At 50.5% G+C, this 27,021-nt stretch overlaps 19 pseudogenes; all 19 read left to right on the top strand.

Annotated features, from left to right (window-relative positions):
• Positions 1-433: 433 nt before the first annotated feature.
• On the top strand, positions 434-553 carry LOC130318988 (5S ribosomal RNA; annotated as a pseudogene).
• A 1,253-nt stretch (positions 554-1,806) lies between these two features.
• Positions 1,807-1,926, top strand: LOC130335036 (5S ribosomal RNA; annotated as a pseudogene).
• Positions 1,927-2,210: 284 nt separating this feature from the next.
• LOC130352062 (5S ribosomal RNA) lies at positions 2,211-2,330 on the top strand (annotated as a pseudogene).
• Positions 2,331-4,608: 2,278 nt separating this feature from the next.
• LOC130348250 (5S ribosomal RNA) lies at positions 4,609-4,728 on the top strand (annotated as a pseudogene).
• A 3,058-nt stretch (positions 4,729-7,786) lies between these two features.
• Positions 7,787-7,906, top strand: LOC130322238 (5S ribosomal RNA; annotated as a pseudogene).
• Positions 7,907-9,768: 1,862 nt separating this feature from the next.
• On the top strand, positions 9,769-9,888 carry LOC130322216 (5S ribosomal RNA; annotated as a pseudogene).
• An 82-nt stretch (positions 9,889-9,970) lies between these two features.
• Positions 9,971-10,090, top strand: LOC130352751 (5S ribosomal RNA; annotated as a pseudogene).
• A 1,874-nt stretch (positions 10,091-11,964) lies between these two features.
• Positions 11,965-12,084, top strand: LOC130352737 (5S ribosomal RNA; annotated as a pseudogene).
• An 82-nt stretch (positions 12,085-12,166) lies between these two features.
• LOC130325107 (5S ribosomal RNA) lies at positions 12,167-12,286 on the top strand (annotated as a pseudogene).
• Positions 12,287-12,563: 277 nt separating this feature from the next.
• Positions 12,564-12,683, top strand: LOC130329547 (5S ribosomal RNA; annotated as a pseudogene).
• A 676-nt stretch (positions 12,684-13,359) lies between these two features.
• Positions 13,360-13,479, top strand: LOC130352314 (5S ribosomal RNA; annotated as a pseudogene).
• An 82-nt stretch (positions 13,480-13,561) lies between these two features.
• LOC130318977 (5S ribosomal RNA) lies at positions 13,562-13,681 on the top strand (annotated as a pseudogene).
• Positions 13,682-15,338: 1,657 nt separating this feature from the next.
• On the top strand, positions 15,339-15,458 carry LOC130339319 (5S ribosomal RNA; annotated as a pseudogene).
• Positions 15,459-19,116: 3,658 nt separating this feature from the next.
• LOC130315485 (5S ribosomal RNA) lies at positions 19,117-19,236 on the top strand (annotated as a pseudogene).
• Positions 19,237-21,165: 1,929 nt separating this feature from the next.
• On the top strand, positions 21,166-21,285 carry LOC130353008 (5S ribosomal RNA; annotated as a pseudogene).
• Positions 21,286-21,574: 289 nt separating this feature from the next.
• LOC130326845 (5S ribosomal RNA) lies at positions 21,575-21,694 on the top strand (annotated as a pseudogene).
• Positions 21,695-24,558: 2,864 nt separating this feature from the next.
• LOC130321735 (5S ribosomal RNA) lies at positions 24,559-24,678 on the top strand (annotated as a pseudogene).
• Positions 24,679-25,758: 1,080 nt separating this feature from the next.
• On the top strand, positions 25,759-25,878 carry LOC130319338 (5S ribosomal RNA; annotated as a pseudogene).
• An 879-nt stretch (positions 25,879-26,757) lies between these two features.
• LOC130319328 (5S ribosomal RNA) lies at positions 26,758-26,877 on the top strand (annotated as a pseudogene).
• Positions 26,878-27,021: the final 144 nt, after the last annotated feature.

Genomic DNA, 27,021 nt, shown 5'->3' with positions numbered 1-27,021 from the left:
TAAATCCACAGTATACAAGGCGTGAAGATGTCAACGGCCATCCTAAGCTGAACGCGCCTGCTCTCTTCAGACCGCAGACTGCTTCGCAGATTAGGGCCCAGTAAGTACCGGTATTGGAGACTGGCTGGGAATCCCGGGTGCAGTTGACATTTTGCTCTGTTGCCGCCTTCTGTTCCGATTCCGAAAAGGATTTATTGATGCTTAAATGCACAGTATAAAAAGCATGAAGCTGTCAATGGCCATCCTAAGCTGAACGCGCCTGCTCTCGTCAGATCGCAAACTGCTACTCAGCTTAGGGCCCGGTAAGTACTGGCATGGGAGACTGGCTGGGAATCCCGGTTGCCGTTGACATTTTGCTCTATTGCTGCCTTCCGCTCCGATTCAGAAAATAATTTATTGATGCTTAAATCCACAGTATACAAGGTGTGAAGCTGTCGACGGCCATCCTAAGCTGAACGCGCCTGCTCTCGTCAGATCGCAGACTGCTACCCAGCTTAGGGCCTGGTAAGTACCAGCATGGGAGACTGGCTGGGAATCCCAGGTGTCGTTGACATTTTGCTCTGTTGCCGCCTTACGCTCTGATTCCGAAAAGGATTTATTGATGCTTAAATCCACAGTATACAGGGTGTGAAGATGTCTACGGCCATCCTAAGCTGAATGCGCCTGTTCTCGTCAGATCGCAGACTGCTACCCAGCTTCGGGCCTGGTAAGTACCAGCATGGGAGACTGGCTGGGAATCCCGACTGCAGTTGATATTTTGTTCCGATTCCGAAAATTATTTATTGATGCTTAAATCCACAGTTTACAAAGTGTGAAGCTGTCAACGGCCATCCTAAGCTGAACGCGCCTGCTCTCGTCAGATTGCAGACTGCTACCCAGCTTAGGGCCTGGTAAGTACCAGCATGGTAGACTGGCTGGGAATCCCGGGTGCAGTTGACATTTTAATCTGTTGCCGCCTTCCGGTCCGATTCGGAAAAGGATTTATTGATGCTTAAATCCACAATGTCCAGGGTGTGAAGCTGTCAACGGCCATCCTAAGCCTGAACGTGCCTGCTCTCCTCAGATCGCAGACTGCTGCCCGGCAGATACCGGCATGGGAGACTGGCTGGCAATCCAAGGTGCCATTGCCATTTTGCTCTGTTGCCGCCTTCCTCTCCGATTAATAAAAATATTTATTGATGCTTAAATCCACAATATACAAAGTGTGAAGCTGTCATCGGCCATCCTAAGCTGAACGCGCCTGCTCTCGTCAGATCGCAGACTGCTACCCAGCTTAGGGCCTGGTAAGAACCAGCATGGGAGACTGGCTGGGAATCCCAGGTGTTGTTGACATTTTGCTCTGTAGCCGCCTTCCGCTTCGATTCCGAAAAGGATTTATTGATGCTTAAATCCACAGTATACAGGGTGTGAAGCCGTTTACGGCTATCCTAAGCTGAATGTGCCTGTTCTTGTCAGATCGCAGACTGCTGCCCGGCAATTATGGGCATGGGAGACTGGCTGGCAATCCAAGGTGCTATTGACATTTTGCTCTGTTGCCGCCTTCCTCTCCGATTCCGAAAAGGATTTATTGATGCTTAAATGCACAGTATAAAAAGCATGAAGCTGTCAATGGCCATCCTAAGCTGAACGTGCCTGCTCTTGTCAGATCGCAGACTGCTACCCAGCTTAGGGCCCGGTAAGTACTGGCATGGGAGACTGGCTGGGAATCCCAGGTGCCGTTGACGTTTTACTCTATTGCTGCCTTCCGCTCCGATTCGGAAAAGGATTTATTGATGCTTAAATGCACAGTATAAAGGGCGTGAAGCTGTCAACGGCCATCCTAAGCTGAACGTGCCTGCTCTCGTCAGATCGCAGACTGCTACCCAGCTTAGGGCCCGGTAAGTACTGGCATGGGAGACTGGCTGGGAATCCCAGGTGTTGTTGACATTTTGCTCTATTGCTGCCTTCCGCACCGATTCCGAAAATAATTTATTGATGCTTAAATCCACAGTATACAAGGTGTGAAGCTGTCGACGGCCATGCTAAGCTTAACTCGCCTGCTCTCGTCAGATCGCAGACTGGTACAGATCTTAGGGCCCGGTAAGTACCGGCATGGGAGACTGGCTGGGAATCCCGGCTGCCGTTGACATTTTGCTCTGTTGCCGCCTTCCGTTCCGATTCCGAAAAGGATTTATTGATGCTTAAATGCACAGTATAAAGGGCGAGAAGCTGTTAACGGCCATCCTAAGCTGAACGTGCCTGCTCTCATCAGATCGCAGACTGCTACCCAGCTTAGGGCCCGGTAAGTACCAGCATGGGAGACTGGCTGGGAATCCCAGGTGTTGTTGACATTTTGCTCTGTTTCTGCTCCGATTCCGAAAATTATTTATTGATGCTTAAATCCACAGTATACAGGGTGTGAAGCCGTCTACGGCTATCCTAAGCTGAATGTGCCTGTTCTTGTCAGATCGCAGACTGCTGCCCAGCAAGTACGGGCATAGGAGACTGGCTGGCAATCCAAGGTGCTATTGACATTTTGCTCTGTTGCCGCCTTCCTCTCCGATTCCAAAAATTATTTATTGATGCTTAAATCCACAGTATACAAGGTGTGAAGCTGTCGACGGCCATCCTAAGCTTAACGCGCCTGCTCTCGTCAGATGGCAGACTGGTACAGATCTTAGGGCCCGGTAAGTACCGGCATGGGACACTGGCTGGGAATCCCGGCTGCCGTTGAGATTTTGCTCTGTTGCCGCCTTCCGTTCCGATTCCGAAAAGGATTTATTGATGCTTAAATGCACAGTATAAAGTGCGAGAAGCTGTCAACGGCCATCCTAAGCTGAACGCGCCTGCTTTCGTCAGATCGCAGACTGCTACCCAGCTTAGGGCACGGGAACTACCAGCATGGGAGACTGGCTGGGAATCCCAGGTGTCGTTGACATTTTGCTCTGTTGCCGCCTTACGCTCCGATTCCGAAAAGGATTTATTGATGCTTAAATCCACAGTATACAGGGTGTGAAGATGTCTACGGCCATCCTAAGCTGAATGCGCCTGTTCTCGTCAGATCGCAGACTGCTACCCAGCTTCGGGCCTGGTAAGTACCAGCAAGGGAGACTGGCTGGGAATCCCGGGTGCAGTTGACATTTTGCTCTGTTTCTGCTCCGATTCCGAAAATTATTTATTGATGCTTAAATCCACAGTATACAAAGTGTGAAGCTGTCAACGGCCATCCTAAGCTGAACGCGCCTGCTCTCGTCAGATTGCAGACTGCTACCCAGCTTAGGTCCTGGTAAGTACCAGCATGGGAGACTGGCTGGGAATCCCGGGTGCAGTTGACATTTTAATTTGTTGCCGCCTTCCGCTCCGATTCGGAAAAGGATTTATTGATGCTTAAATCCACAATATACAGGGCGTGAAGCTGTCAACGGCCATCCTAAGCTGAACGCACCTGCTCTCGTCAGATCGCAGACTGCTACCCAGCTTAGGGCCCAGTAAGTACCGGCATGGGAGACTGGCTGGGAATCCCAGGTGCAGTTGACATTCTGCTCTGTTGCCGCCTTCCGTTCCGATTCCGAAAAGGATTTATTGATGCTTAAATGCACAGTATAAAAAGCATGAAGCTGTCAATGGCCATCCTAAGCTGAACGCGCCTGCTCTCGTCAGATCGCAGACTGCTATCCAGCTTAGGGCCCAGTAAGTACCGGCATGGGAGACTGGCTGGGAATCCCGGGTGCAGTTGACATTTTGCTCTGTTGCCGCCTTCCGTTCCGATTCCGAGAAGGATTTATTGATGCTTAAATGCACAGTATAAAAAGCATGAAGCTGTCAATGGCCATCCTAAGCTGAACGCGCCTGCTCTCGTCAGATCGCAGACTGCTACCCAGCTTAGGGCCCAGTAAGTACCGGCATGGAAGACTGGCTGGGAATCCCGGGTGCAGTTGACATTTTGCTCTGTTGCCGCCTTCCGTTCCGATTCCGAAAAGGATTTATTGATGCTTAAATGCACGGTATAAAAATCATGAAGCTGTCAATGGCAATCCTAAGCTGAACGCGCCTGCTCTCCTCAGATCGCAGACTGCTATCTAGCTTAGGGCGCGGTAAGTACTGGCATGGGAGACTGGCTGGGAATCCCGGTTGCCGTTGACGTTTTGCTCTATTGCTGCCTTCCGCTCCGATTCCGAAAATAATTTATTGATGCTTAAATCCACAGTATACAAGGTGTGAAGTTGTCGACGGCCATCCTAAGCTGAACGCGCCTGCTCTCGTCAGATCGCAGACTGCTACCCAGCTTAGGGCCCAGTAAGTACCGGCATGGGAGACTGGCTGGGAATCCCGGGTGCAGTTGACATTTTGCTCTGTTGCCGCCTTCTGTTCCGATTCCGAAAAGGATTTATTGATGCTTAAATGCACAGTATAAAAAGCATAAAGCTGTCAATGGCCATCCTAAGCTGAACGCGCCTGCTCTCGTCAGATAGCAGACTGCTACTAAGCTTAGGGCCCGGTAAGTACTGGCATGGGAGACTGGCTGGGAATCCCGGGTGCAGTTGACATTTTAATCTGTTGCCGCCTTCCGCTCTGATTCGGAAAAGGATTTATTGATGCTTAAATGCACAGTATAAAGGGCGTGAAGCTGTCAACGGCCATCCTAAGCTGAACGCGCCTGCTCTCGTCAGATCGCAGACTGCTACCCAGCTTAGGGCCCGGTAAGTACCAGCGTGGGAGACTGGCTGGGAATCTCAGGTGTTGTTGACATTTTGCTCTGTAGCTCTGTAGACATTTTGCTCCGATTCCGAAAAGGATTTATTGATGCTTAAATCCACAGTATACAGGGTGTGAAGCCGTCTACGGCTATCCTTAGCTGAATGTGCCTGTTCTTGTCAGATCGCAGACTGCTGCCCGGCAAGTACGGGCATGGGAGACTGGCTGGCAATCCAAGGTGCCATTGACATTTTGCTCTGTTGCCGCCTTCCTCTCCGATTAATAAAAATATTTATTGATGCTTAAATCCACAATACACAGGGTGTGAAGCTGCCAACGGCCATCCTAAGCCTGAACGTGCCTGCTCTCCTCAGATCGCAGACTACTGCCCGGCAGTTACCGGCATGGGAGACTGGCTGGCAATCCAAGGTGCCATTGACATTTTGCTCTGTTGCCGCCTTCCTCTCCGATTAATAAAAATATTTGTTGATGCTTAAATTCACAATATACAAGGCGTGAAGATGTCAACGGCCATCCTAAGCTGAACGCGCCTGCTCTCGTCAGATCGCAGACTGCTACCCAGCTTAGGGCCCAGTAAGTACCGGCATGGGAGACTGGCTGGGAATCCCGGGTGCAGTTGACATTATGCTCTGTTGCCGCCTTCCGTTCCGATTCCGAAAAGGATTTATTGATGCTTAAATGCACAGTATAAAAAGCATGAAGCTGTCAATGGCCATCCTAAGCTGAACGCGCCTGCTCTCGTCAGATCGCAGACTGCTACCCAGCTTAGGGCCCAGTAAGTACCGGCATGGGAGACTGGCTGGGAATCCCGGGTGCAGTTGACATTTTGCTCTGTTGCCGCCTTCCGTTCCGATTCTGAAAAGGATTTATTGATGCTTAAATGCACGGTATAAAAATCATGAAGCTGTCAATGGCCATCCTAAGCTGAACGTGCCTGCTTTCGTCAGATCGCAGACTGCTATCTAGCTTAGGGCGCGGTAAGTACTGGCATGGGAGACCGGCTGGGAATCCCGGTTGCCGTTGACATTTTGCTCTATTGCTGCCTTCCGCTCCGATTCCGAAAATAATTTATTGATGCTTAAATCCACAGTATACAAGGTGTGAAGCTGTCGAGGGCCATCCTAAGCTTAACGCGCCTGCTCTCGTCAGATCGCAGACTGGTACAGATCTTAGGGCCCGGTAAGTACCGGCATGGGACACTGGCTGGGAATCCCGGCTGCGATTGACATTTTGCTCTGTTGCCGCCTTCCGTTCCGATTCCGAAAAGGATTTATTGATGCTTAAATCCACAATACACAGGGTGTGAAGCTGTCAACGGCCATCCTAAGCCTGAACGTGCCTGCTCTCCTCAGATCGCAGACTACTGCCCGGCAGTTACCGGCATGGGAGACTGGCTGGCAATCCAAGGTGCCATTGACATTTTGCTCTGTTGCCGCCTTCCTCTCCGATTAATAAAAATATTTATTGATGCTTAAATTCACAATATACAAGGCGTGAAGATGTCAATGGCCATCCTAAGCTGAACGCGCCTGCTCTCGTCAGATCGCAGACTGCTACCCAGCTTAGGGCCCAGTAAGTACCGGCATGGGAGACTGGCTGGGAATCCCGGGTGCAGTTGACATTTTGCTCTGTTGCCGCCTTCCGTTACGATTCCGAAAAGGATTTATTGATGCTTAAATGCACAGTATAAAAATCATGAAGCTGTCAATGGCCATCCTAAGCTGAACGCGCCTGCTTTCATCAGATTGCAGACTGCTACCTAGCTTAGGGCCCGGTAAGTACTGGCATGGGAGACTGGCTGGGAATCCCGGTTGCCGTTGACATATTGCTCTATTGCTGCCTTCCGCTCCGATTCCGAAAATAATTTATTGATGCTTAAATCCACAGTATACAAGGTGTGAAGCTGTCGACGGCCATCCTAAGCTTAACGCGCCTGCTCTCGTCAGATCGCAGACTGATACCCAGCTTAGGGCCTGGTAAGTACCAGCATGGTAGACTGGCTGGAATCCCGGGTGCAGTTGACATTTTAATCTGTTGCCGCCTTCCGCTCCGATTCCGAAAAGGATTTATTGATGCTTAAATCCACAATATACAGGGTGTGAAGCTGTCAATGGCCATCCTAAGCTGAACGTGTCTGCTCTCCTCAGATCGCAGACTGCTGCCCGGCAGAAACCGGCATGGGAGACTGGCTGGCAATCCAAGGTGCCATTGACATTTTGCTCTGTTGCCGCCTTCCTCTCCGATTAATAAAAATATTTATTGATGCTTAAATTCACAATATACAAGGCGTGAAGATGTCAATGGCCATCCTAAGCTGAACGCGCCTGCTCTCGTCAGATCGCAGACTGCTACCCAGCTTAGGGCCCAGTAAGTACCGGCATGGGAGACTGGCTGGGAATCCCGGGTGCAGTTGACATTTTGCTCTGTTGCCGCCTTCCGTTACGATTCCGAAAAGGATTTATTGATGCTTAAATGCACAGTATAAAAATCATGAAGCTGTCAATGGCCATCCTAAGCTGAACGCGCCTGCTTTCATCAGATTGCAGACTGCTACCTAGCTTAGGGCCCGGTAAGTACTGGCATGGGAGACTGGCTGGGAATCCCGGTTGCCGTTGACATATTGCTCTATTGCTGCCTTCCGCTCCGATTCCGAAAATAATTTATTGATGCTTAAATCCACAGTATACAAGGTGTGAAGCTGTCGACGGCCATCCTAAGCTTAACGCGCCTGCTCTCGTCAGATCGCAGACTGATACCCAGCTTAGGGCCTGGTAAGTACCAGCATGGTAGACTGGCTGGAATCCCGGGTGCAGTTGACATTTTAATCTGTTGCCGCCTTCCGCTCCGATTCCGAAAAGGATTTATTGATGCTTAAATCCACAATATACAGGGTGTGAAGCTGTCAATGGCCATCCTAAGCTGAACGTGTCTGCTCTCCTCAGATCGCAGACTGCTGCCCGGCAGATACCGGCGTGGGAGACTGTCTGGCAATCCAAGGTGCCATTGACATTTTGCTCTGTTGCCGCCTTCCTCTCCGATTATTAAAAATATTTATTGATGCTTAAATCCACAGTATACAAAGTGTGAAGCTGTCAACGGCCATCCTAAGCTGAACGCGCCTGCTCTCGTCAGATCGCAGACTGCTACCCAGCTTAGGGCCTGGTAAGTACCAGCATGGGAGACTTTCTGGGAATCCCGGGTGCAGTTGACATTTTAATCTGTTGCCGCCTTCCGCTCCGATTCCGAAAAGGATTTATTGATGCTTAAATCCACAATATACAGGGTGTGAAGCTGTCAATGGCCATCCTAAGCTGAACGTGTCTGCTCTCCTCAGATCGCAGACTGCTGCCCGGCAGAAACCGGCATGGGAGACTGGCTGGCAATCCAAGGTGCCATTGACATTTTGCTCTGTTGCCGCCTTCCTCTCCGATTAATAAAAATATTTATTGATGCTTAAATTCACAATATACAAGGCGTGAAGATGTCAATGGCCATCCTAAGCTGAACGCGCCTGCTCTCGTCAGATCGCAGACTGCTACCCAGCTTAGGGCCCAGTAAGTACCGGCATGGGAGACTGGCTGGGAATCCCGGGTGCAGTTGACATTTTGCTCTGTTGCCGCCTTCCGTTACGATTCCGAAAAGGATTTATTGATGCTTAAATGCACAGTATAAAAATCATGAAGCTGTCAATGGCCATCCTAAGCTGAACGCGCCTGCTTTCATCAGATTGCAGACTGCTACCTAGCTTAGGGCCCGGTAAGTACTGGCATGGGAGACTGGCTGGGAATCCCGGTTGCCGTTGACATATTGCTCTATTGCTGCCTTCCGCTCCGATTCCGAAAATAATTTATTGATGCTTAAATCCACAGTATACAAGGTGTGAAGCTGTCGACGGCCATCCTAAGCTTAACGCGCCTGCTCTCGTCAGATCGCAGACTGATACCCAGCTTAGGGCCTGGTAAGTACCAGCATGGTAGACTGGCTGGAATCCCGGGTGCAGTTGACATTTTAATCTGTTGCCGCCTTCCGCTCCGATTCCGAAAAGGATTTATTGATGCTTAAATCCACAATATACAGGGTGTGAAGCTGTCAATGGCCATCCTAAGCTGAACGTGTCTGCTCTCCTCAGATCGCAGACTGCTGCCCGGCAGAAACCGGCATGGGAGACTGGCTGGCAATCCAAGGTGCCATTGACATTTTGCTCTGTTGCCGCCTTCCTCTCCGATTAATAAAAATATTTATTGATGCTTAAATTCACAATATACAAGGCGTGAAGATGTCAATGGCCATCCTAAGCTGAACGCGCCTGCTCTCGTCAGATCGCAGACTGCTACCCAGCTTAGGGCCCAGTAAGTACCGGCATGGGAGACTGGCTGGGAATCCCGGGTGCAGTTGACATTTTGCTCTGTTGCCGCCTTCCGTTACGATTCCGAAAAGGATTTATTGATGCTTAAATGCACAGTATAAAAATCATGAAGCTGTCAATGGCCATCCTAAGCTGAACGCGCCTGCTTTCATCAGATTGCAGACTGCTACCTAGCTTAGGGCCCGGTAAGTACTGGCATGGGAGACTGGCTGGGAATCCCGGTTGCCGTTGACATATTGCTCTATTGCTGCCTTCCGCTCCGATTCCGAAAATAATTTATTGATGCTTAAATCCACAGTATACAAGGTGTGAAGCTGTCGACGGCCATCCTAAGCTTAACGCGCCTGCTCTCGTCAGATCGCAGACTGATACCCAGCTTAGGGCCTGGTAAGTACCAGCATGGTAGACTGGCTGGAATCCCGGGTGCAGTTGACATTTTAATCTGTTGCCGCCTTCCGCTCCGATTCCGAAAAGGATTTATTGATGCTTAAATCCACAATATACAGGGTGTGAAGCTGTCAATGGCCATCCTAAGCTGAACGGGTCTGCTCTCCTCAGATCGCAGACTGCTGCCCGGCAGATACCGGCGTGGGAGACTGTCTGGCAATCCAAGGTGCCATTGACATTTTGCTCTGTTGCCGCCTTCCTCTCCGATTATTAAAAATATTTATTGATGCTTAAATCCACAGTATACAAAGTGTGAAGCTGTCAACGGCCATCCTAAGCTGAACGCGCCTGCTCTCGTCAGATCGCAGACTGCTACCCAGCTTAGGGCCTGGTAAGTACCAGCATGGGAGACTTTCTGGGAATCCCGGGTGCAGTTGACATTTTAATCTGTTGCCGCCTTCCGCTCCGATTTGGAAAAGGATTTATTGATGCTTAAATGCACAGTATAAAGGGTGTGAAACTGTCAACGGCCATCCTAAGCTGAACGCGCCTGCTCTCGTCAGAACGCAGACTGCTACCCAGCTTAGGGCCCGGTAAGTACCAGCATGGGAGACTGGCTGGGAATCCCAGGTGTTGTTGACATTTTGCTCTGTAGCCGCCTTCCGCTCCGATTCCGAAAAGGATTTATTGATGCTTAAATCCACTGTATACAGGTTGTGAAGCCGTCTACGGCTATCCTAAGCTGAATGTGCCTGTTCTTGTCAGATCGCAGACTGCTGCCCGGCAAGTACAGGCATGGGAGACTGGCTGGCAATCCAAGGTGCTATTGACATTTTGCTCTGTTGCCGCCTTCCTCTCCGATTCCGAAAAGGATTTATTGATGCTTAAATGCACAGTATAAAAAGCATGAAGCTGTCAATGGCCATCCTAAGCTGAACGCGCCTGCTCTCGTCAGATCGCAGACTGCTACCCAGCTTAGGGCCCGGTAAGTACTGGCATGGGAGACTGGCTGGGAATCCCGGGTGCAGTTGACATTTTGCTCTATTGCTGCCTTCCGCTCCGATTCCGAAAAGAATGTATTGATGCTTAAATCCACAGTATACAAGGTGTGAAGCTGTCGACGGCCATCCTAAGCTTAACGTGCCTGCTCTTGTCAGATAGCAGACTGGTACAGATCTTAGGGCCCGGTAAGTACCGGCATGGGACACTGGCTGGGAATCCCGGCTGCCGTTGACATTTTGCTCTGTTGCCGCCTTCCGTTTCGATTCCGAAAAGGATTTATTGATGCTTAAATCCACTGTATACAGGTTGTGAAGCCGTCTACGGCTATCCTAAGCTGAATGTGCCTGTTCTTGTCAGATCGCAGACTGCTGCCCGGCAAGTACCAGCATGGGAGACTGGCTGGCAATTCATGGTGCCATTGACATTTTGCTCTGTTGCCGCCTTCCTCTCCGATTAATAAAAATATTTATTGATGCTTAAATCCACAATATACAAGGCGTGAAGATGTCAACGGCCATCCTAAGCAGAACGCACCTGCTCTCGTCAGATCGCAGACTGCTACCCAGCTTAGGGCCCAGTAATTACCGGCATGGGAGACTGGCTGGGAATCCCGGGTGCAGTTGACATTATGCTCTGTTGCCGCCTTCCGTTCCGATTCCGAAAAGGATTTATTGATGCTTAAATGCACAGTATAAAAAGCATGAAGCTGTCAATGGCCATCCTAAGCTGAACGCGCCTGCTCTCGTCAGATCGCAGACTGCTACCCAGCTAAGGGCACAGTAAGTACCGGCATGGGAGACTGGCTGGGAATCCCGGGTGCAGTTGACATTTTAATCTGTTGCCGCCTTCCGCTCCGATTCCGAAAAGGATTTATTGATGCTTAAATGCACAGTATAAAAAGCATGAAGCTGTCAATGGCCATCCTAAGCTGAACGCGCCTGCTCTCGTCAGATCGCAGACTGCTCTAGCTTAGGGCCCGGTAGGTACTGGCATGGGAGACTGGCTGGGAATCCCGGTTGCCGTTGACATTTTGCTCTATTGCTGCCTTCCGCTCCGATTCCGAAAATAATTTATTGATGCTTAAATCCACAGTATACAAGGTGTGAAGCTGTCGACGGCCATCCTAAGCTTAACGCGCCTGCTCTCGTCAGATCGCAGACTGGTACAGATATTAGGGCCCGGTAAGTACCGGCATGGGACACTGGCTGGGAATCCCGGCTGCCGTTGACATTTTGCTCTGTTGCCGCCTTCCGTTCCGATTCCGAAAAGGATTTATTGATGCTTAAATGCACAGTATACAAAGTGTGAAGCTGTCATCGGCCATCCTAAGCTGAACGCGCCTGCTCTCGACAGATCGCAGACTGATACCCAGCTTAGGGCCTGGTAAGTACCAGCATGGGAGACTGGCTGGGAATCCCGGCTGCCGTTGACATTTTGCTCTGTTGCCGAATTCCGTTCCGATTCCGAAAAGGATTTATTGATGCCTAAATGCACAGTATAAAGGGCGAGAAGCTGTCAACGGCCATCCTAAGCTGAACGCGCCTGCTCTCGTCAGATCGCAGACTGCTACCCAGCTTAGGGCCCGGTAAGTAACAGCATGGGAGACTGGCTGGGAATCCCGGGTGCCGTTGACATTTTGCTCTGTTGCCGCCTTCCGCTTCGATTCGGAAAATTATTTATTGATGCTTAAATCCACAATATAAAGAGCATGAAGCTGTCAACGGCCATCCTAAGCTGAACGCGCCTGCTCTCGTCAGATCGCAGACTGATACCCAGCTTAGGGCCTGGTAAGTACCAGCATGGGAGACTGGCTGGGAATCCCAGGTGTCGTTGACATTTTGCTCTGTTGCCGCCTTACGCTCCGATTCCGAAAAGGATTTATTGATGCTTAAATCCACAGTATACAGGGTGTGAAGATGTCTATGGCCATCCTAAGCTGAATGCGCCTGTTCTCGTCAGATCACAGACTGCTACCCAGCTTCGGGCCTGGTAAGTACCAGCATGGGAGACTGGCTGGGAATCCCGGGTGCAGTTGCCATTTTGCTCTGTTTCTGCTCCGATTCCGAAAATTATTTATTGATGCTTAAATCCACAGTATACAAAGTGTGAAGCTGTCAACGGCCATCCTAAGCTGAACGCGCCTGCTCTCGTCAGATCGCAGACTGCTACCCAGCTTAGGGCCTGGTAAGTACCAGCATGGGAGACTGGCTGGGAATCCCAGGTGCAGTTGACATTTTAATCTGTTGCCGCCTTGCGCTCCGATTCGGAAAAGGATTTATTGATGCTTAAATCCACAATACACAGGGTGTGCAGCTGTCAACGGCCATCCTAAGCTGAACGTGCCTGCTCTCCTCAGATCGCAGACTACTGCCCGGCAGTTACCGGCATGAGAGACTGGCTGGCAATCCTAGGTGCCATTGACATTTTGCTCTGTTGCCGCCTTCCTCTCCGATTAATAAAAATATTTATTGATGCTTAAATTCACAATATACAAGGCGTGAAGATGTCAACGGCCATCCTAAGCTGAACGCGCCTGCTCTCGTCAGATCGCAGACTGCTACCCAGCTTAGGGCCCAGTAAGTACCGGCATGGGAGACTGGCTGGGAATCCCGGGTGCAGTTGACATTATGCTCTGTTGCCGCCTTCCGTTCCGATTCCGAAAATGATTTATTGATGCTTAAATGCACAGTATAAAAAGCATGAAGCTGTCAATGGCCATCCTAAGCTGAACGCGCCTGCTCTCGTCAGATCGCAGACTGCTACCCAGCTTAGGGCCCAGTAAGTACTTGCATGGAAGACTGGCTGGGAATCCCGGGTGCAGTTGACATTTTGCTCTGTTGCCGCCTTCTGTTCCGATTCCGAAAAGGATTTATTGATGCTTAAATGCACAGTATAAAAAGCATGAAGCTGTCAATGGCCATCCTAAGCTGAACGCGCCTGCTCTCGTCAGATCGCAAACTGCTACTCAGCTTAGGGCCTGGTAAGTACTGGCATGGGAGACTGGCTGGGAATCCCGGTTGCCGTTGACATTTTGCTCTATTGCTGCCTTCCGCTCCGATTCCGAAAATAATTTATTGATGCTTAAATCCACAGTATACAAGGTGTGAAGCTGTCGACGGCCATCCTAAGCTGAACGCGCCTGCTCTCGTCAGATCGCAGACTGCTACCCAGCTTAGGGCCTGGTAAGTACCAGCATGGGAGACTGGCTGGGAATCCCAGGTGTCGTTGACATTTTGCTCTGTTGCCGCCTTACGCTCCGATTCCGAAAAGGATTTATTGATGCTTAAATCCACAGTATACAGGGTGTGAAGATGTCTACGGCCATCCTAAGCTGAATGCGCTTGTTCTCGTCAGATCGCAGACTGCTACCCAGCTTCGGGCCTGGTAAGTACCAGCATGGGAGACTGGCTGGGAATCCCGAGTGCAGTTGATATTTTGTTCCGATTCCGAAAATTATTTATTGATGCTTAAATCCACATTTTACAAAGTGTGAAGCTGTCAACGGCCATCCTAAGCTGAACGCGCCTGCTCTCGTCAGATTGCAGACTGCTACCCAGCTTAGGGCCTGGTAAGTACCAGCATGGTAGACTGGCTGGGAATCCCGGGTGCAGTTGACATTTTAATCTGTTGCCGCCTTCCGCTCCGATTCCGAAAAGGATTTATTGATGCTTAAATCCACAATGTACAGGGTGTGAAGCTGTCAACGGCCATCCTAAGCCTGAATGTGCCTGCTCTCCTCAGATCGCAGACTGCTGCCCGGCAGATACCGGCATGGGAGACTGGCTGGCAATCCAAGGTGCCATTGCCATTTTGCTCTGTTGCCGCCTTCCTCTCCGATTAATAAAAATATTTATTGATGCTTAAATCCACAATATACAAAGTGTGAAGCTGTCATCGGCCATCCTAAGCTGAACGCGCCTGCTCTCGTCAGATCGCAGACTGCTACCCAGCTTAGGGCCTGGTAAGAACCAGCATGGGAGACTGGCTGGGAATCCCAGGTGTTGTTGACATTTTGCTCTGTAGCCGCCTTCCGCTTCGATTCCGAAAAGGATTTATTGATGCTTAAATCCACAGTATACAGGGTGTGAAGCCGTCTACGGCTATCCTAAGCTGAATGTGCCTGTTCTTGTCAGATCGCAGACTGCTGCCCGGCAAGTATGGGCATGGGAGACTGGCTGGCAATCCAAGGTGCTATTGACATTTTGCTCTGTTGCCGCCTTCCTCTCCGATTCCGAAAAGGATTTATTGATGCTTAAATGCACAGTATAAAAAGCATGAAGCTGTCAATGGCCATCCTAAGCTGAACGTGCCTGCTCTTGTCAGATCGCAGACTGCTACCCAGCTTAGGGCCCGGTAAGTACTGGCATGGGAGACTGGCTGGGAATCCCAGGTCCCGTTGACGTTTTACTCTATTGCTGCCTTCCGCTCCGATTCGGAAAAGGATTTATTGATGCTTAAATGCACAGTATAAAGGGCGTGAAGCTGTCAACGGCCATCCTAAGCTGAACGTGCCTGCTCTCGTCAGATCGCAGACTGCTACCCAGCTTAGGGACCGGTAAGTACTGGCATGGGAGACTGGCTGGGAATCCCAGGTGTTGTTGACATTTTGCTCTATTGCTGCCTTCCGCTCCGATTCCGAAAATAATGTATTGATGCTTAAATCCACAGTATACAAGGTGTGAAGCTGTCGACGGCCATCCTAAGCTTAACGCGCCTGCTCTCGTCAGATCGCAGACTGGTACAGATCTTAGGGCCCGGTAAGTACCGGCATGGGAGACTGGCTGGGAATCCCGGCTGCCGTTGACATTTTGCTCTGTTGCCGCCTTCCGTTCCGATTCCGAAAAGGATTTATTGATGCTTAAATGCACAGTATAAAGGGCGAGAAGCTGTCAACGGCCATCCTAAGCTGAACGCGCCTGCTCTCATCAGATCGCAGACTGCTACCCAGCTTAGGGCCCGCTAAGTACCAGCATGGGAGACTGGCTGGGAATCCCAGGTGTCGTTGACATTTTGCTCTGTTTCTGCTCCGATTCCGAAAATTATTTATTGATGCTTAAATCCACAGTATACAGGGTGTGAAGCCGTCTACGGCTATCCTAAGCTGAATGTGCCTTTTCTTGTCAGATCGCAGACTGCTGCCCAGCAAGTACGGGCATGGGAGACTGGCTGGCAATCCAAGGTGCTATTGACATTTTGCTCTGTTGCCGCCTTCCTCTCCGATTCCGAAAATAATTTATTGATGCTTAAATCCACAGTATACAAGGTGTGAAGCTGTCGACGGCCATCCTAAGCTTAACGCGCCTGCTCTCGTCAGATCGCAGACTGGTACAGATCTTAGGGCCCGGTAAGTACCGGCATGGGACACTGGCTGGGAATCCCGGCTGCCGTTGACATTTTGCTCTGTTGCCGCCTTCCGTTCCGATTCCGAAAAGGATTTATTGATGCTTAAATGCACAGTATAAAGTGCGAGAAGCTGTCAACGGCCATCCTAAGCTGAACGCGCCTGCTTTCGTCAGATCGCAGATTGCTACCCAGCTTAGGGCACGGGAACTACCAGCATGGGAGACTGGCTGGGAATCCCAGGTGTCGTTGACATTTTGCTCTGTTGCCGCCTTACGCTCCGATTCCGAAAAGGATTTATTGATGCTTAAATCCACAGTATACAGGGTGTGAAGATGTCTACGGCCATCCTAAGCTGAATGCGCCTGTTCTCGTCAGATCGCAGACTGCTACCCAGCTTCGGGCCTGGTAAGTACCAGCAAGGGAGACTGGCTGGGAATCCCGGGTGCAGTTGACATTTTGCTCTGTTTCTGCTCCGATTCCGAAAATTATTTATTGATGCTTAAATCCACAGTATACAAAGTGTGAAGCTGTCAACGGCCATCCTAAGCTGAACGCGCCTGCTCTCGTCAGATTGCAGACTGCTACCCAGCTTAGGTCCTGGTAAGTACCAGCATGGGAGACTGGCTGGGAATCCCGGGTGCAGTTGACATTTTAATCTGTTGCCGCCTTCCGCTCCGATTCGGAAAAGGATTTATTGATGCTTAAATCCACAATATACAGGGCGTGAAGCTGTCAACGGCCATCCTAAGCTGAACGCACCTGCTCTCGTCAGATCGCAGACTGCTACCCAGCTTAGGGCCCAGTAAGTACCGGCATGGGAGACTGGCTGGGAATCACAGGTGTTGTTGACATTCTGCCCTGTTGCCGCCTTCCGTTCCGATTCCGAAAAGGATTTATTGATGCTTAAATGCACAGTATAAAAAGCATGAAGCTGTCAATGGCCATCCTAAGCTGAACGCGCCTGCTCTCGTCAGATCGCAGACTGCTATCCAGCTTAGGGCCCAGTAAGTACCGGCATGGGAGACTGGCTGGGAATCCCGGGTGCAGTTGACATTTTGCTCTGTTGCCGCCTTCCGTTCCGATTCCGAGAAGGATTTATTGATGCTTAAATGCACAGTATAAAAAGCATGAAGCTGTCAATGGCCATCCTAAGCTGAACGCGCCTGCTCTCGTCAGATCGCAGACTGCTACCCAGCTTAGGGCCCAGTAAGTACCGGCATGGAAGACTGGCTGGGAATCCCGGGTGCAGTTGACATTTTGCTCTGTTGCCGCCTTCCGTTCCGATTCCGAAAAGGATTTATTGATGCTTAAATGCACGGTATAAAAATCATGAAGCTGTCAATGGCAATCCTAAGCTGAACGCGCCTGCTTTCGTCAGATCGCAGACTGCTATCTAGCTTAGGGCGCGGTAAGTACTGGCATGGGAGACTGGCTGGGAATCCCGGTTGCCGTTGACATTTTGCTCTATTGCTGCCTTCCGCTCCGATTCCGAAAATAATTTATTGATGCTTAAATCCACAGTATACAAGGTGTGAAGCTGTCGACGGCCATCCTAAGCTTAACGCGCCTGCTCTCGTCAGATCACAGACTGGTACAGATCTTAGGGCCCGGTAAGTACCGGCATGGGACACTGGCTGGGAATCCCGGCTGCCGCTGACATTTTGCTCTGTTGCCGCCTTCCGTTCCGATTCCGAAAAGGATTTATTGATGCTTAAATCCACAATACACAGGGTGTGAAGCTGTCAACGGCCATCCTAAGCCTGAACGTGCCTGCTCTCCTCATATCGCAGACTACTGCCCGGCAGTTACCGGCATGGGAGACTGGCTGGCAATCCAAGGTGCCATTGACATTTTGCTCTGTTGCCGCCTTCCTCTCCGATTAATAAAAATATTTATTGATGCTTAAATTCACAATATACAAGGCGTGAAGATGTCAACGGCCATCCTAAGCTGAACGCGCCTGCTCTCGTCAGATCGCAGACTGCTACCCAGCTTAGGGCCCAGTAAGTACCGGCATGGGAGACTGGCTGGGAATCCCGGGTGCAGTTGACATTATGCTCTGTTGCCGCCTTCCGTTCCGATTCCGAAAAGGATTTATTGATGCTTAAATGCACAGTATAAAAAGCATGAAGCTGTCAATGGCCATCCTAAGCTGAACGCGCCTGCTCTCGTCAGATCGCAGACTGCTACCCAGCTTAGGGCCCAGTAAGTACCGGCGTGGGAGACTGGCTGGGAATCCCGGGTGCAGTTGACATTTTGCTCTGTTGCCGCCTTCCGTTCCGATTCCGAAAAGGATTTATTGATGCTTAAATGCACGGTATAAAAATCATGAAGCTGTCAATGGCCATCCTAAGCTGAACGCGCCTGCTTTCGTCAGATCGCAGACTGCTATCTAGCTTAGGGCGCGGTAAGTACTGGCATGGGAGACCGGCTGGGAATCCCGGTTGCCGTTGACATTTTGCTCTATTGCTGCCTTCCGCTCCGATTCCGAAAATAATTTATTGATGCTTAAATCCACAGTATACAAGGTGTGAAGCTGTCAAGGGCCATCCTAAGCTTAACGCGCCTGCTCTCGTCAGATCGCAGACTGGTACAGATCTTAGGGCCCGGTAAGTACCGGCATGGGACACTGGCTGGGAATCCCGGCTGCCATTGACATTTTGCTCTGTTGCCGCCTTCCGTTCCGATTCCGAAAAGGATTTATTGATGCTTAAATCCACAATACACAGGGTGTGAAGCTGTCAACGGCCATCCTAAGCCTGAACGTGCCTGCTCTCCTCAGATCGCAGACTACTGCCCGGCAGTTACCGGCATGGGAGACTGGCTGGCAATCCAAGGTGCCATTGACATTTTGCTCTGTTGCCGCCTTCCTCTCCGATTAATAAAAATATTTATTGATGCTTAAATTCACAATATACAAGGCGTGAAGATGTCAATGGCCATCCTAAGCTGAACGCGCCTGCTCTCGTCAGATCGCAGACTGCTACCCAGCTTAGGGCCCAGTAAGTACCAGCATGGGAGACTGGCTGGGAATCCCAGGTGTTGTTGACATTTTGCTCTGTAGCCGCCTTCCGCTCCGATTCCGAAAAGGATTTATTGATGCTTAAATCCACCATATACAGGTTGTGAAGCCGTCTACGGCTATCCTAAGCTGAATGTGCCTGTTCTTATCAGATCGCAGACTGCTGCCCGGCAAGTACAGGCATGGGAGACTGGCTGGCAATCCAAGGTGCTATTGACATTTTGCTCTGTTGCCGCCTTCCTCTCCGATTCCGAAAAGGATTTATTGATGCTTAAATGCACAGTATAAAAAGCATGAAGCTGTCAATGGCCATCCTAAGCTGAACGCGCCTGCTCTCGTCAGATCGCAGACTGCTACCCAGCTTAGGGCCCGGTAAGTACTGGCATGGGAGACTGGCTGGGAATCCCGGGTGCCGTTGACATTTTGCTCTATTGCTGCCTTCCGCTCCGATTCCGAAAAGAATTTATTGATGCTTAAATCCACAGTATACAAGGTGTGAAGCTGTCGACGGCCATCCTAAGCTGAATGCGCCTGCTCTCGTCAGATCGCAGACTGCTACCCAGCTTAGGGCCCGGTAAGTACCAGCATGGGAGACTGGCTGGGAATCCCAGGTGTCGTTGAAATTTTGCTCTGTTGCCGCCTTACGCTCCGATTCGGAAAAGGATTTATTGATGCTTAAATGCACAGTATAAAAAGCATGAAGCTGTCAATGGCCATCCTAAGCTGAACGCGCCTGCTCTCGTCAGATCGCAGACTGCTCTAGCTTAGGGGTCCGGTAGGTACTGGCATGGGAGACTGGCTGGGAATCCCGGTTGCCGTTGACATTTTGCTCTATTGCTGCCTTCCGCTCCGATTCCGAAAATAATTTATTGATGCTTAAATCCACAGTATACAAGGTGTGAAGCTGTCGACGGCCATCCTAAGCTTAACGCGCCTGCTCTCGTCAGATCGCAGACTGATACAGATCTTAGGGCCCGGTAAGTACCGGCATGGGACACTGGCTGGGAATCCAGGCTGCCGTTGACATTTTGCTCTGTTGCCGCCTTCCGTTCCGATTCCGAAAAGGATTTATTGATGCTTAAATGCACAGTATACAAAGTGTGAAGCTGTCAACGGCCATCCTAAGCTGAACGCGCCTGCTCTCGACAGATCGCAGACTGATACCCAGCTTAGGGCCTGGTAAGTACCAGCATGGGAGACTGGCTGGGAATCCCGGCTGCCGTTGACATTTTGCTCTCTTGCCGCCTTCCGTTCCGATTCCGAAAAGGATTTATTGATGCCTAAATGCACAGTATAAAGGGCGAGAAGCTGTCAAAGGCCATCCTAAGCTGAACGCGCCTGCTCTCGTCAGATCGCAGACTGCTACCCAGCTTAGGGCCCGGTAAGTACCAGCATGGGAGACTGGCTGGGAATCCCGGGTGCAGTTGACATTTTGCTCTGTTGCCGCCTTCCGTTCCGATTCCGAAAAGGATTTATTGATGCTTAAATGCACAATATAAAAATCATGAAGCTGTCAACGGCCATCCTAAGCTGAACGCGCCTGCTCTCGTCAGATTTCAGACTGCTACCCAGCTTAGGGCCCGGTAAGTACCAGAATGGGAGACTGGCTGGGAATCCCGGGTGCCGTTGACATTTTGCTCTATTGCTGCCTTCCGCTCCGATTCCGAAAATAATTTATTGATGCTTAAATCCACAGTATACAAGGTGTGAAGCTGTCGACGGCCATCCTAAGCTTAACGCGCCTGCTCTCGTCAGATCGCAGACTGGTACAGATCTTAGGGCCCGGTAAGTACCGGCATGGGACACTGGCTGGGAATCCCGGCTGCCGTTGACATTTTGCTCTGTTGCCGCCTTCCGTTCCGGTTCCGGTTCCGGTTCCGATTCCGGTTCCGGTTCCGGTTCCGATTCCGAAAAGGATTTATTGATGCTTAAATGCACAGTATGCAAAGTGTGAAGCTGTCAACGGCCATCCTAAGCTGAACGCGCCTGCTCTCGTCAGATCGCAGACTGATACCCAGCTTAGGGCCTGGTAAGTACCAGCATGGGAGACTGGCTGGGAATCCCGGGTGCAGTTGACATTATAATCTGTTGCCGCCTTCCGCTTCGATTCGGAAAAGGATTTATTGATGCTTAAATCCACAGTATACAGGGTGTGAAGCCGTCTACGGCTATCCTAAGCTGAATGTGCCTGTTCTTGTCAGATCGCAGACTGCTGCCCGACAAGTACGGGCATGGGAGACTGGCTGGCAATCCAAGGTTCTATTGACATTTTGCTCTGTTGCCGCCTTCCTCTACGATTCCGAAAAGGATTTATTGATGCTTAAATGCACAGTATAAAAAGCATGAAGCTGTCAATGGCCATCCTAAGCTGAACGCGCCTGCTCTTGTCAGATCGCAGACTGCTACCCAGCTTAGGGCCCGGTAAGTACTGGCATGGGAGACTGGCTGGGAATCCCGGGTGCCGTTGACATTTTGCTCTATTGCTGCCTTCCGCTCCGATTCCGAAAATAATTTATTGATGCTTAAATCCACAGTATACAAGGTGTGAAGCTGTCGACGGCCATCCTAAGCTTAACGCGCCTGCTCTCGTCAGATCGCAGACTGGTACAGATCTTAGGGCCCGGTAAGTACCGGCATGGGACACTGGCTGGGAATCCTGGCTGCCGTTGACATTTTGCTCTGTTGCCGGCTTCCGTTCCGTTCCGATTCCGAAAAGGATTTATTGATGCCTGAATGCACAGTATAAAGAGCGAGAAGCTGTCAACGGCCATCCTAAGCTGAACGCGCCTGCTCTCGTCAGATCGCAGACTGCTACCCAGCTTAGGGCCCGGTAAGTACCAGCATGGGAGACTGGCTGGGAATCTCAGGTGTCGTTGACATTTTGCTCGGTTGCCGCCTTCCGCTCCGATTCTGAAAAGGTTTTATTGATGCTTAAATCCACAGTATATAGGGTGTGAAGATGTCTATGGCCATCCTAAGCTGAATGCGCCTGTTCTCGTCAGATCGCAGACTGCTACCCAGCTTCGGGCCTGGTAAGTACCAGCATGGGAGACTGGCTGGGAATCCCGGGTGCAGATGACAATTTAATCTGTTGCCGCCTTCCGCTCCGATTCGGAAAAGGATTTATTGATGCTTAAATCCACAATACACAGGGTGTAAAGCTGTCAACGGCCATCCTAAGCCTGAATGTGCCTGCTCTCCTCAGATCGCAGACTGCTGCCCGGCAGTTACCGGCATGGGAGACTGGCTGGCAATCCAAGGTGCCGTTGACATTTTGCTCTGTTGCCGCCTTCCTCTCCGATTAATAAAAATATTTATTGATGCTTAAATCCACAATATACAAGGCGTGAAGATGTCAACGGCCATGCTAAGCTGAACGTGCCTGCTCTCGTCAGATCGCAGACTGCTGCCCAGCTTAGGGCCCAGTAAGTACCTGCATGGGAGACTGGCTGGGAATGCCGGGTGCAGTTGACATTATGCTCTGTTGCCGCCTTCCGTTCCGATTCCGAAAAGGATTTATTGATGCTTAAATGCACAGTATAAATAGCATGAAGCTGTCAAAGGCCATCCTAAGCTGAACGCGCCTGCTCTCGTCAGATCGCAGACTGCTACCCATCTTAGGGCCCGGTAGGTACTGGCATGGGAGACTGGCTGGGAATCCCAGGTGCCGTTGACATTTTGCTCTATTGCTGCCTTCCGCTCCGATTCCGAAAATAATTTATTGATGCTTAAATCCACAGTATACAAGGTGTGAAGCTGTCGACGGCCATCCTAAGCTCAACGCGCCTGCTCTCGTCAGATCGCAGACTGGTACAGATCTTAGGGCCTGGTAAGTACCAGCATGGGAGACTGGCTGGGAATCCCGGGTGCAGTTGACATTTTAATCTGTTGCCGCCTTCCGCTCCGATTCGGAAAAGGATTTATTGATGCTTAAATCCACAATATAAAGGGCGTGAAGCTGTCAACGGCCATCCTAAGCTGAACGCGCCTGCTCTCGTCAGATCGCAGACTGCTACCCAGATTAGGGCCCGGTAAGTACCAGCATGGGAGACTGGCTGGGAATCCCAGGTGTTGTTGACATTTTGCTCTGTAGCCGCCTTCCACTCCGATTCCGAAAAGGATTTATTGATGCTTAAATCCACAGTATACAGGGTGTGAAGCCGTCTACGGCTATCCTAAGCTGAATGTGCCTGTTCTTGTCAGATCGCAGACTGCTGCCCAGCAAGTACGGGCATGGGAGACTGGCTGGCAATTCAAGGTGCTATTGACATTTTGCTCTTTTGCCGCCTTCCTCTACGATTCCGAAAAGGATTTATTGATGCTTAAATGCACAGTATAAAGGGCGAGAAGCTATCAACAGCCATCCTAAGCTGATTGCGCCTGCTCTCGTCAGATCGCAGACTGCTATCCAGCTTAGGGCCTTGTAAATACCAGCATGGGAGACTGGCTGGGAATCCTGGGTGCAGTTGACATTTTGCTCTGTTTCTGCTCCGATTCCGAAAATTATTTATTGATGCTTAAATCCACAGTATACAAAGTGTGAAGCTGTCAACGGCCATCCTAAGCTGAACGCGCCTGCTCTCGTCAGATCGCAGACTGCTACCCAGCTTAGGGCCCAGTAACTACCGGCATGGGAGAGTGGCTGGGAATCCCGTGTGCAGTTGACATTTTGCTCTGTTGCCGCCTTCCGTTCCGATTCCGAAAAGGATTTATTGATGCTTAAATGCACAGTATAAAAAGCATGAAGCTGTCAATGGCCATCCTAAGCTGAACGTGCCTGCTATCGTCAGATCGCAGACGGCTACCCAGCTTAGGGCCCGGTAAGTACTGGCATGGGAGACTGGCTGGGAATCCTGGGTGCCGTTGACATTTTGCTCTATTGCTGCCTTCCGCTCCGATTCCGAAAATAATTAATTGATGCTTAAATCCACAGTATACAAGGTGTGAAGCTGTCGACGGCCATCCTAAGCTTAACGCGCCTGATCTCGTCAGATCGCAGACTGGTACAGATCTTAGGGCCCGATAAGTACCGGCATGGGACACTGGCTGGGAATCCCGGCTGCCGTTGACATTTTGCTCTGTTGATGCCTTCCGTTCCGATTCCGAAAAGGATTTATTGATGCTTAAATGCACAGTATAAAGGGCAAGAAGCTGTCAACGGCCATCCTAAGCTGATTGCGCCTGCTCTCGTCAGATCGCAGACTGCTACCCAGCTTCGGGCCTGGTAAGTACCAGCATGGGAGACTGGCTGGGAATCCCGGGTGCAGTTGACATTTTGCTCTGTTTCTGCTCCGATTCCGAAAATTATTTATTGATGCTTAAATCCACAGTATACAAAAAGTGTGAAGCTGTCAAGGGCCATCCTAAGCTGAACGCGCCTGCTCTCGTCAGATCGCAGATTGCTACCCAGCTTAGGGCCTGGTAAGTACCAGCATGGGAGACTGGCTGGGAATCCCGGGTGCAGTTGACATTTTAATCTGTTGCCGCCTTCCTCTCCGATTCGGAAAAGGATTTATTGATGCTTAAATCCACAATATACAGGGTGTGAAGCTGTCAAAGGCCATCCTAAGCCTGAACGTGCCTGCTCTCCTCAGATCGCAGACTGCTGCCCTGCAGTTACCGACATGGGAGACTGGCTGGGAATCCAAGGTGCCATTGACATTTTGCTCTGTTGCCGCCTTCCTCTCCGGTTAATAAAGATATTTATTGATGCTTAAATCCACAATATACAAGGCATGAAGATGTCAACGGCCATCCTAAGCTGAACGCGCCTGCTCTCGTCAGATCGCAAACTGCTACCCAGCTTAGGGCCTGGTAAGTACTGGCATGGGAGACTGGCTGGGAATCCCGGGTGCCGTTGACATTTTGCTCTGTTGCCGCCTTCCGTTTCCGATTCGGAAAAGGAGTTATTGATGCTTAAATCCACAGTATACAGGGTGTGAAGCTGTCAACGGCCATCCTAAGCTGAACGCACCTGCTCTCGTCAGATCGCAGACTGCTACCCAGCTTAGGGCCCGGTAAGAAACAGCATGGGAGACTGGCTGGGAATCCCAGGTGTTGTTGACATTTTGCTCTGTAGCCGCCTTCCGCTTCGATTCCAAAAAGGATTTATTGATGCTTAAATCCACAGTATGCAGGGTGTGAAGCCGTCTACGGCTATCCTAAGCTGAATGTGCCTGTTCTTGTCAGATCGCAGACTGCTGCCCGGCAAATACGGGCATGGGAGACTAGCTGGCAAACCAAGGTGCTATTGACATTTTGCTCTGTTGCCGCCTTCCTCTCCGATTCCGAAAAGGATTTATTGATGCTTAAATGCACAGTATAAAAAGCATGAAGCTGTCAATGGCCATCCTAAGCTGAACGTGCCTGCTCTCGTCAGATCGAAGACAGCTACCCAGCTTAGGGCCCGGTAAGTACTGGCATGGGAGACTGGCTGGGAATCACGGGTGCCGTTGACATTTTGCTCTATTGCTGCCTTCCGCTCCGATTCCGAAAATAATTTATTGATGCTTAAATCCACAGTATACAAGGTGTGAAGCTGTCGACGGCCATCCTAAGCTTAACGCGCCTGCTCTCGTCAGATCGCAGACTGGTACAGATCTTAGGGCCCGGTAAGTACTAGCATGGGACACTGGCTGGGAATCCCGGCTGCCGTTGACATTTTGCTCTGTTGCCGCCTTCCGTTCCGATTCCGAAAAGGATTTATTGATGCTTAAATGCACAGTATACAAAGTGTGAAGCTGTCAACGGCCATCCTAAGCTGAACGCGCCTGCTCTCGTCAGATCACAGACTGATACCCAGCTTAGGGCCTGGTAAGTACCAGCATGGGAGACTGGCTGGAATCCCAGGTGCAGTTGACATTTTAATCTGTTGCCGCCTTCCTCTCCGATTCGGAAAAGGATTTATTGATGCTTAAATGCACAGTATAAAGGGCGTGAAGCTGTCAACGGCCATCCTAAGCTGAACGCGCCTGCTCTCGTCAGATCGCAGACTGCTACCCAGCTTAGGGCCCGGTAAGTACCAGCATGGGAGACTGGCTGGGAATCCCAGGTGTTGTTGACATTTTGCTCTGTAGCCGCCTTCCGCTCCGATTCCGAAAAGGCTTTATTGATGCTTAAATCCACAGTATACAGGGTGTGAAGCAGTCTACGGCTATCCTAAGCTGAATGTGCCTGTTCTTGTCAGATCGCAGACTGCTGCCCGGCAAGTGCGGGCATGGGAGACTCGCTGGCAATCCAAGTTGCTATTGACATTTTGCTCTGTTGCCGCCTTCCTCTCCGATTCCGAAAAGGATTTATTGATGCTTAAATGCACAGTATAAAAAGCATGAAGCTGTCAATGGCCATCCTAAGCTGAACGCGCCTGCTCTCGTCAGATCACAGACTGCTACCCAGCTTAGGTCCCGGTAAGTACTGCCATGGGAGACTGGCTGGGAATCCCGGGTGCCGTTGACATTTTGCTCTATTGCTGCCTTCCGCTCCGATTCCGAAAAGAATTTATTGATGCTTAAATCCACAGTATACAAGGTGTGAAGCTGTCGACGGCCATCCTAAGCTTAACGCGCCTGCTCTTGTCAGATCGCAGACTGGTACAGATCTTAGGGCCCGGTAAGTACCGGCATGGGACACTGGCTGGGAATCCCGGCTGCCGTTGACATTTTGCTCTGTTGCCGCCTTCCGTTTCCGATTCCGAAAAGGATTTATTGATGCTTAAATGCACAGTATACAAAGTGTGAAGCTGTCAACGGCCATCCTAAGCTGAACGCGCCTGCTTTCGTCAGATCGCAGACTGATACCCAGCTTAGGGCCTGGTAAGTACCAGCATGGGAGACTGGCTGGGAATCCCGGGTGCAGTTGACATTTTAATCTGTTGCCACCTTCCGCTCCAATTCGGAAAAGGATTTATTGATGCTTAAATCCACAGTATACAGGGCGTGAAGCTGTCAACGGCCATCCTAAGCTGAACGCGCCTGCTCTCGTCAGATCGCAGACTGCTACCCAGCTTAGGGCCCGGTAAGTACCAGCATGGGAGACTGGCTGGGAATCCCAGGTGTTGTTGACATTTTGCTCTGTAGCCGCCTTCCGCTTCGATTCCGAAAAGGATTTATTGATGTTTAAATCCACAGTATACAGGGTGTGAAGCCGTTCACGGCTATCCTAAGCTGAATGTGCCTGTTCTTGTCAGATCGCAGACTGCTGCCCGGAA

This window comes from Hyla sarda, chromosome 1 (assembly GCF_029499605.1).
Source record: "Hyla sarda isolate aHylSar1 chromosome 1, aHylSar1.hap1, whole genome shotgun sequence".
Taxonomy (NCBI): domain Eukaryota; kingdom Metazoa; phylum Chordata; class Amphibia; order Anura; family Hylidae; genus Hyla; species Hyla sarda.
The sequence above is the reverse complement of the archived record's forward strand: the minus strand, read 5'-3'. Positions and strand labels throughout refer to the sequence as shown.